We start from the raw sequence: 8,629 nt of genomic DNA on the forward strand, positions 1-8,629 counted from the left end.
TTAGCAATAAACAAATTGGTAATTTTTGTTTATTTTAATTAGATTGAATAAAACAATACACCTCGTGTTATTAAAGCACTACCTACTCACATATTGACAAAATATAAAATCATCTTTTTTTTTTAGAATTGATCATTACATCGTTATTTCCGTATATACTTTCAACATGTTCCGATTTACGTTGTATGTTTTAGCGGTTATCATAAGTTTGAGCAATGCCCATTATAGTCCAGATTACTTATTTTATTTACCTACGTTGGTAAGTTAATGTCTGTGTATTTTGTTCATTTACAAGTTTAACAAACATATTTTAACTATTTAAAATTATTTAATAATTATTTTTCTTGTCTCGTTTATAGTTTATAAGGTAGAGGTTAGACAGTGGGTTAAAAATTTTGTTGATAAAATATTATAAAATAAAAATTTGGTATTTTCTCATAATATAAAGAAATGCATAAAAAAAGTGGAATATTCATTGTCCATGGAGAAGTTACTTAAGACCAATCAACCACTTGCTTTTTTTTGATCGTGTATATTTTTGTAAAAGGTTAAAGAGTTATTACAGTATTGTGCGAATTAATGTGAAAAAACAGAATTAATTTGTAAATATGATTTATTTAGGCCAAAGGTAAATTTAGGTACACTTACATGAGATTTTTTCATTAATTAGTATTTAATATGTCCCCCTTTTACTTTTATGGCTTCCTGGAGTCTTCTAGGCATGGAATTCATAAGTTTTTTGCAATTGTTTGTGATTGCTTTATCTCTAAACCACACCTTAATCACCGCTTCCACCATTTTTTTTTGTCGTACAGTCAAATTTTTGCAGTTTAGCCTTACATATTGCCCACAAATTTTCAATAGGGATAATGTCAGGCGAATTCCCAGGCTAATCAAGAAGGGTAATATTATTATCCTTGAAGTATTTTATCATAACCTTCGATACATGACACGGAGCTGAATCTTGTTGAAAAATTGCAGTCCCTTCAGTCTGTACTTTGTCAAGCTCTATAGCTAAGCGTTGCCCTAGCATGGCTTTGTACTTTTCACTGTTCATCATACCGTCAAAAGGAATACGAGTGCCAGTTCCTGAGTATGAAAAACAGCCCCAGAACATTTTTTGGGTAAGATGTTTAACTGTTTGGTTAATATGGCTAGCTGAAAGTGACTCATTGGCTGCTTTCGTACGAATTTTGATCGCTGGCCCTGCACTAGGAAGTGGGTCTCATCAGAAAACAACACTTTTCTCCAATCTTCTGCACTCCAGTGAGCGTATTTTTTTGGCAAATTTAGTCTTTTTTTCATCATAGGCGCTGTCAGAAGTTGTTTCTTCTGCGGTCTCACGGCTCTTCTCCCTCCTTCTAAGAGACGTCTGCGTACCGTTGAGTCGTGCATTTTTATTTTAGCCTTTTCTAAATCTTGCAAAAGGTTATAACTATCGCGCAAAAGAAAGGCTTTATCTCGAGGAGTAGTCTTTCGTTTTCGTTCACATTTTTTTTCTGCTGCACTTCAACTGACCCTGTTTCCTTTTTTTTTGTTTAATTATTTTGTTTACTGCACCCAAACTTACACAACACTTTTTTGCAACGTCCCTCTGAGTCATTGGTGTATGCTCACTAAGTGTTATGATCCTTTCTCTTTTCCTAGGAGTGATATCCATATTAAAAAGTTAAACCTGATTGCACATTTAAATCAATAAAAATAACACCAACTTGCACATAACCTGAGATACAACAAAATATAATAATGATATAAAACACAAAGCACGTGTTTTGAACAATATACTAATAAGGTTTTGAGGTTATGTTGTTTTTTTGACAAAACAGTTGACAGAATAGGCAGGTGTGCCAACTTATGAAAATTTCGATCTCTGTTCACATTAATTCGCACAATACTGTAAGAGTATGGAAACAATTTAGGCACCTCCTCAACTCACCGTATCAAAGTCGGATTGTACTTTCTCTAAGTAGTCTGAGGTGTTTTGTCGTTTTTTAACTTCGTACATTTCGATTGTAATTGGCGATTGGATATAAATGAATAGATTTTGGATAATAAATATATTATCAATCTATTAAGTTATATAATCAATTTTATTATTCTAAAAAATTTTATTTTTATATTACCGAGCTTCCACATCCATATAAGTGACTAGGTCTCTTTATTTTGCAATAAAAATCTTTATATTTCTAGAAACTCATATAGTACCCCAGGTAATTAACAGAACTCACTTGTTCTAGTGGATAATCGTCAATTATTAGTTTAGTTCTTTTGGCGTATGTATCTTCAAACTCCATAATTTTTTTTATGAGGAAATAATGAGAGTGATGAGGATAATATGGTATTTTTTATCGGTATTTTCAGATTTAAATTCTAAAGCCAAAAGCTTTTTCTTTATTATATTATGTTTAATAGTAGGAAAAAGGTTAGATTACGAACTTAAATTTTAGATTATTTACAGAGGTGCTTATACTTGTATTGTCTGCGATCTACCATAAAATATTTAAAAAACAAGCGATGAAATACTGACTAATACAATAAGGAGCCTAGATATTAAAATACGTAGATTTATTAGAGATAGGAAAATGTAAACCGTTTTGTAATATTTTGATTGAACTATTTTTATTTCTGAAAATGTAGACTCGTGCAAGTATGTTGATCTAAACATTCCTGTAAAAAGCTATTTATTTTAGATATGGATATGTGTCTTTTAGTATAAAAAACTAGAATTTAATAGCAGATGCTCTGGCTTTGACATGTTTATTTGAAAGTATCCGTAATACTTCAATTTGGACAAAAATGATCTCCATATCGAATTAATATGTTTAAAAATATGTTTAAAATATGTTTAAACTTTACTAGAAGTATAGTAAGCCTTGAAAGTTACAATATTTGTCAGTTTTTTTTTACAGAGAAGCGTATTTCAAATTCACTTTGAACGTTTTTTAGCTGTGTCTTCTAAAAAATAATTTAAGCAAGAACTTGTCCTAGCTTTCAAAGCTGTAAAATTTTTTTGTTTAATTTACTAATCAGAACAAACACTTTTGTTAACAGGATTATTTATGGCGATCGGTATGTCGATAATAGTTTTTTAGGGAAGCTTTGCCACGAGACAGATTCACGAATATCTTAGATTTGACGTAAAGCAAACGCGACAAATTTGCTGTAGCATCTGTGGTTTGAAATGGATTTATAGAAAATGGTTTTGTTTACATTAGTGAGGGTCCCTAAAAATGCGAATTTTTGTTGGACTTAGCCTTAAAAATTGAAAAAAGGTAAAATTTTCATGTTTACGTCTACGGAAACATACAAAAAGTGAAAAAATGTAACAAAAATTGAAAAAAATTCATAAAAAGTATAGGAAATCAAAAATTAACAAGAGAAAAATGTTATCAAAATACGAAATAACCTTAGTAGTTACATAAAATTTATAAATCAACTGTAAATACCAATCATTTTCCCCGTTAAATTATCCAAAAATATAAAATATTGTAAAATGGCCAAAATTCATTTATTTGGAAAAACAAGTCAAGCGCGTTTGCGCACAATATACAATATTCTGCGCAGGTTCAATGTTGCCACATATACATTTGTTTTTTTTCGGAGTAAATATATTGAATTTAAATTTTAATAAGAGACTCCATATGACTTAATATTGTTTTTTTTAGCAGAGTATATATATTGAATTTAAGTTTTAATAAGAGTATAATACATATGAGTTAATATTGTTTTTTGCGGAGTAAATATATTAAATTTTTAAGTTTTAATAAAAGTGTACCACATATGACTTAATATTTTTTTTGCGGAGTAAATATATTGACATTGAGTTTTAAACTCTGTTGTCAAGTTGCAGAATTAGTGTTTTTGTAAAAAATCATTTTTTACTATTAAATAACAAAATAAAACCTAATCTAACTAATCCAATCACATCTAAAACTTTAAATTTAAAAAGAAGTTAATAACTAATGCATCCAACAAAATACAACATAAAACGAAATACTCACCAGTTTGATGGCAACGGCATGGGAAAACGGAAGACCAGTTATCCAGTTATCCACGAATACTTTACCCTATTTTTTTTATTGGTACCTACACTTTAAAATCATGTATTATTGCTACAAAAAATTGAAATAAGAGCTAATAATGTAAAATGACTGAATTTGTGATGTACTGATCAGTATACTTTTCGTTAAGAATGTTTCAAACATTATTGAGAGTGCCATTAATGGAAGAACAACCCTATTGGCTTCCGAGAATGTCGGTAGTATAAATTTGAACAGCATTTCCTCTGATTGAAAAAACGGTAGTATAAATATTTCAAACAATACCAACTGCACTTTTCACATTCATTTAAAAGATTGGGACGATTCAGATTTCCAAATATTTGAATAAAGCTTTTGAAATATTTGTTAGTAATATTTTATTCCTATATTATTTGTTTGACATTACAAGTTATGTACTCCTGTCAGGTCAGCTAAATATTTAAAACTGTTGATGTTGCCAGGGTAACTTTAAAACACACGAGTTTTTGAAAGTTAAATTTAAAACGCTACGGCGTACTTTAAATAAGCAAAATGGGGTACCAATAAAAAAAAACAAATTAAAACCTAATCTTACCTATTATAATCACATCTAACTATGTAAATTAATGAAGAAGTTAATAACTAATGCATCCAACTAAATACAACATAAAACGAAATAAACTATAATCTATATGTAATAAAATAAGTGAATAACAAATGAAATACAGTTATATGAATCCCTTAGAACCAGAAAACGGAAATGATGCTCATTATCATTATTCCTTTATGATTGTACTTGAGAAGCTTGAGAATTATTATTTTCACAATAAACAATATATTTAAAAAGTGTGGCAACACTGGATCAAGAAGTATGTACTCCGCACACGCACATCATTGACAGCAGCTGTAATGGCGGCGGCATCTTGAAATTTATGTCAAAATATCAGTTTTTTAAATGCGAAATACAGAAAAACTATAGCTCAGCGTAAAAAATGTATATATTGAAAACTGAATAAAAAATAAAACATAATCCACTGTCCAAATTTCAGACTAATCCGACTATCCTCACTAATGTAAGTAATTACCTAGAAAATAGTAGTGCATGTTATAAGCCGGAAATGAACTTTACTATGGACGAACAACTACTGTCTTCTAAGTATATATTAAATGAGCCGCATCGATTTGGCATAGAATCTTGGCTTTTGGCTTGCGTGAAATCAAAATATATTGTAAATGGTTACCCTTATGCTGGCAATAATAATCCATGCAATAGAGACACAAGTGTTGGTGAACACGTTGTTTTGCGGATAATTTAAAATCAGCTGAGAAAGGGCAAAGATGTTACGACAGATAACTTATTCCCATCGATCAAGTTGTCAAAGCTTTGCATAAGAAATCAACAACTCTTGTGGGTACTTTGAATCGCAACAGAAGGGAAGTTCCTATAAGCGTAAACCGTGAAAATAGGTAACCGTATGTGAACCATATATTCCAGAGCTACGGAAAAATAACACTTACTGCATATGTGCTTTTATTGAGCTCGTTACATTAATCAATCGATGTTGCTGTTGATGGAAAAAACTTCCTGAAACAGTTAGTTTTTATAATCAAACCAAATATGGGGTTGATGTAGTAAACCAAATGGTGCTTCTTTATATTACAGCCTATAGACCTAGTCGTCGTAAGTTCAATTGTGTAAAGAATAACAGGCTCTATACCTTGCCTCCCGAAATCTTGTACTAAACTTATCGACACCCGTTTCTACCAAGAACCAGCACTGTTAATATCCAAAAAAATATCAGTTGAAAATATTTTGTAAAATAAATCATACTTCCAATCACGGCTTGGAAGGCTACATTGGCTTATTACAGCCACGGCTGTAATAAGGCAATGTGTGGTAAATGTCAAACACTGCAAACTGTATGGTGTTCCAAATATTTAAACAATAAAACTAAAAAATAAAATCTGATTTTATAGTCTAGAGTTGATAAAATTTCTTTAAACTTTTAATTTGATCGATTTAATGAACCAAAAAAGTACTAGAAACTAAAAAACTAAGTCAAAGAAACAGTTCTGGTGGTATATCCAAATTTTCAAAATTAATTGTGCACATAATAGAGCGTAAAATGTAATACTATTGTTATCATCAATTAAAAAAAAAACAGAACAGAATAGTGTATAAAAATTAGAAAAAAATACAGTTTTTTAAATGTTTTAAATTATAAAGTAATCTCTTAACCGTTTATTAATATTTTTAATATTTTTCTAAATATTATCTTTTTAAACTTATAGAGAGATGTTTCTATACAAGGAAAAGGTGAAGGTGCAATTGTTGTCGATCCTACCCAAATCCATATTGGAGGAATAAAAGGAACCGTAGGTGGTCAGGCACAAGGACAAGGAGAAGGCTTTCTGGTACTTGAGACAGGCAAGCCACACCAGCAACAACAGCCAATCCCGCCATTCCAGATACAACCGCCAGTCCCGCCATTCCAGATACAACCGCCAGTCCCGCCATTCCAGATACAACCGCCATACCCGCCATGCCAGCCTTACCAGGGATGCCAGCCATTCCAGCAGCTAATATAGCCATTCCAGCCATTTAGATCTGTTGTAGAATAAATTATGTACATGTAATATGTTCTGTTTATATCGGAATATAGGAAATACATTGAATATGAAACTACATTTTTTTTTCTTGTTCATCAACCTCCTTGAGTAAGTTAATCAAATATTTAGAATCATTTGTAAAAAGTTTGTCTCTTGATTGCTATTTACCTTTACCATACTAATGTTGAATAAAAGCTGGGGAATTTCTAGTTATAGCAAATAAAATTTTTTGTTTCTTCCAACCAGTTCTGACAAACCTTATATATGTATATATATGTATATATATATATATATATATATATATATATATATATATATATATATATTGTTATGATTGTTTATTTTGACTTTAATCTTAGTTTATTGAGCCAATAAAAAAATATAACTTATTTGTTATCAAAAGTAAAATAAACTCCTTATATTACCTGTGTTCGATGGATTCAAAGATTATCTAGTTGTGTTTTATCGGGATAGAGAAGAAGGATAAGAATAAAAAATATATTATATTACAAAAATTTACGTTTCTTTATTTTATATGAACGAATAAAACAATTATCAAATTCTGTCGTTATCTTATCAATCAGCATACAAGAAAATAAATCAAATTTTTATAATAATAACATTTTAAATCTACATACATTTATATTAAGTGAAAACCAATTGAACTTAAATTTTTCTTTACTTGAAACAAGAAACAATAAAACTTTAAACTTTTGATTAGCCTAACAAAACCTCAGTTCTTAAATTTGAAGGCTAATGACCATGATGTCAAACCGATCCTTCACAGATATAAAATTCAATTGTACAAAACACTTACAAGCTTATTTTCTTATTGAGTTGTATGTGGAACATACCCAGAAAAATCCAGTCTCCTCAACGATGTGATCTCTCCTTTTTGGCACCTAGGCTCCTTCCTAACGTCTCTGCAAACCTGCTGCACTAACCAAAAACACCTGATGCACTTCTCCAAAAACTCAACTACTTATTAATGACACAAGGACCTCCTTTTGTCAACTTGATGCCGTAAAACTACTTTCACAAATCTTCACCAAATGCCAACGGTAGATACAAGGACCTCTTTCAATCTACTTGCTATCTCCTTCTGCAAAACTCTTCAATTCTTTTACAATGCCGGTATCCAACTCACGAACCACACCCTATCTTGAGACAAACGACTGTTTCCTTCGATGATCAAATTATAACTGACTTCTCCGGTTCTCATGATTGGCTCACAAATTCCCATTTAAAAACGACCGTCCAATCAAAAGCTCAAATTGTGTTTACCATGATTTTGGGAAAGCCTAATTTCGGTTTCAGAGAAAAACTAAATAGCTTACTTTAAAATTGGTTTTGTCAATACACAATTTATACATATTTCAAAAGATTAGAATATGGTCATTTAATACTCGATTATACAAACAATGAAAAGATTAACTTACAGGTAAAATGTCATCTAATTCTAAACAAAGGTTTTTTGATAATTTTGTTTGAAACGGAAAAAGGTACAAATTTCTATTCTTATTTACACTAAATCTTATCTTAAATTACTATATACAATTTGTTTATATTGATATCTTAAAATTTTATTTCGATGGATTTTTTTATTTATTTTTCTTTTGTTGGGAAAGAAGAAACATATCAATATATATATATATATATATATATATATATATATAAACTGAGCAGTCATTACAAGTATCCTCCGAACGGTAACTACTATACACAACTCACAATTATGATTATTTATATACAATATACGATATCGTTTTATTGCATACTATATTTTATCTACAAGAATTACCATTCAGATATACCCCAATTATGATGAGGCCTAACCAAAGTATGTATACCATTCTTCCAGGATGACCAAACAACTAACGATTATTTTTCGACATAGATATGAGTTGGATGATCACAAACCGATAAGGACATAAACGTTCTCTACATGCCAAATCTGAACGACCACTACTATACACAAATCTCCACTAAACATACAATTC

General features: G+C 30.3%; 1 long non-coding RNA gene across 1 annotated transcript; it reads left to right on the top strand.

The window, feature by feature from the left end:
* On the top strand, positions 1-6,705 carry LOC140445141 (uncharacterized). The gene is made up of 3 exons (XR_011951371.1): positions 1-18; positions 127-259; positions 6,312-6,705. It is a non-coding gene; the product is annotated as an uncharacterized lncRNA (long non-coding RNA).
* Positions 6,706-8,629: the final 1,924 nt, after the last annotated feature.

The sequence above is a fragment of the Diabrotica undecimpunctata genome, chromosome 7 (genome assembly GCF_040954645.1).
Source record: "Diabrotica undecimpunctata isolate CICGRU chromosome 7, icDiaUnde3, whole genome shotgun sequence".
Lineage (NCBI taxonomy): Eukaryota > Metazoa > Arthropoda > Insecta > Coleoptera > Chrysomelidae > Diabrotica > Diabrotica undecimpunctata.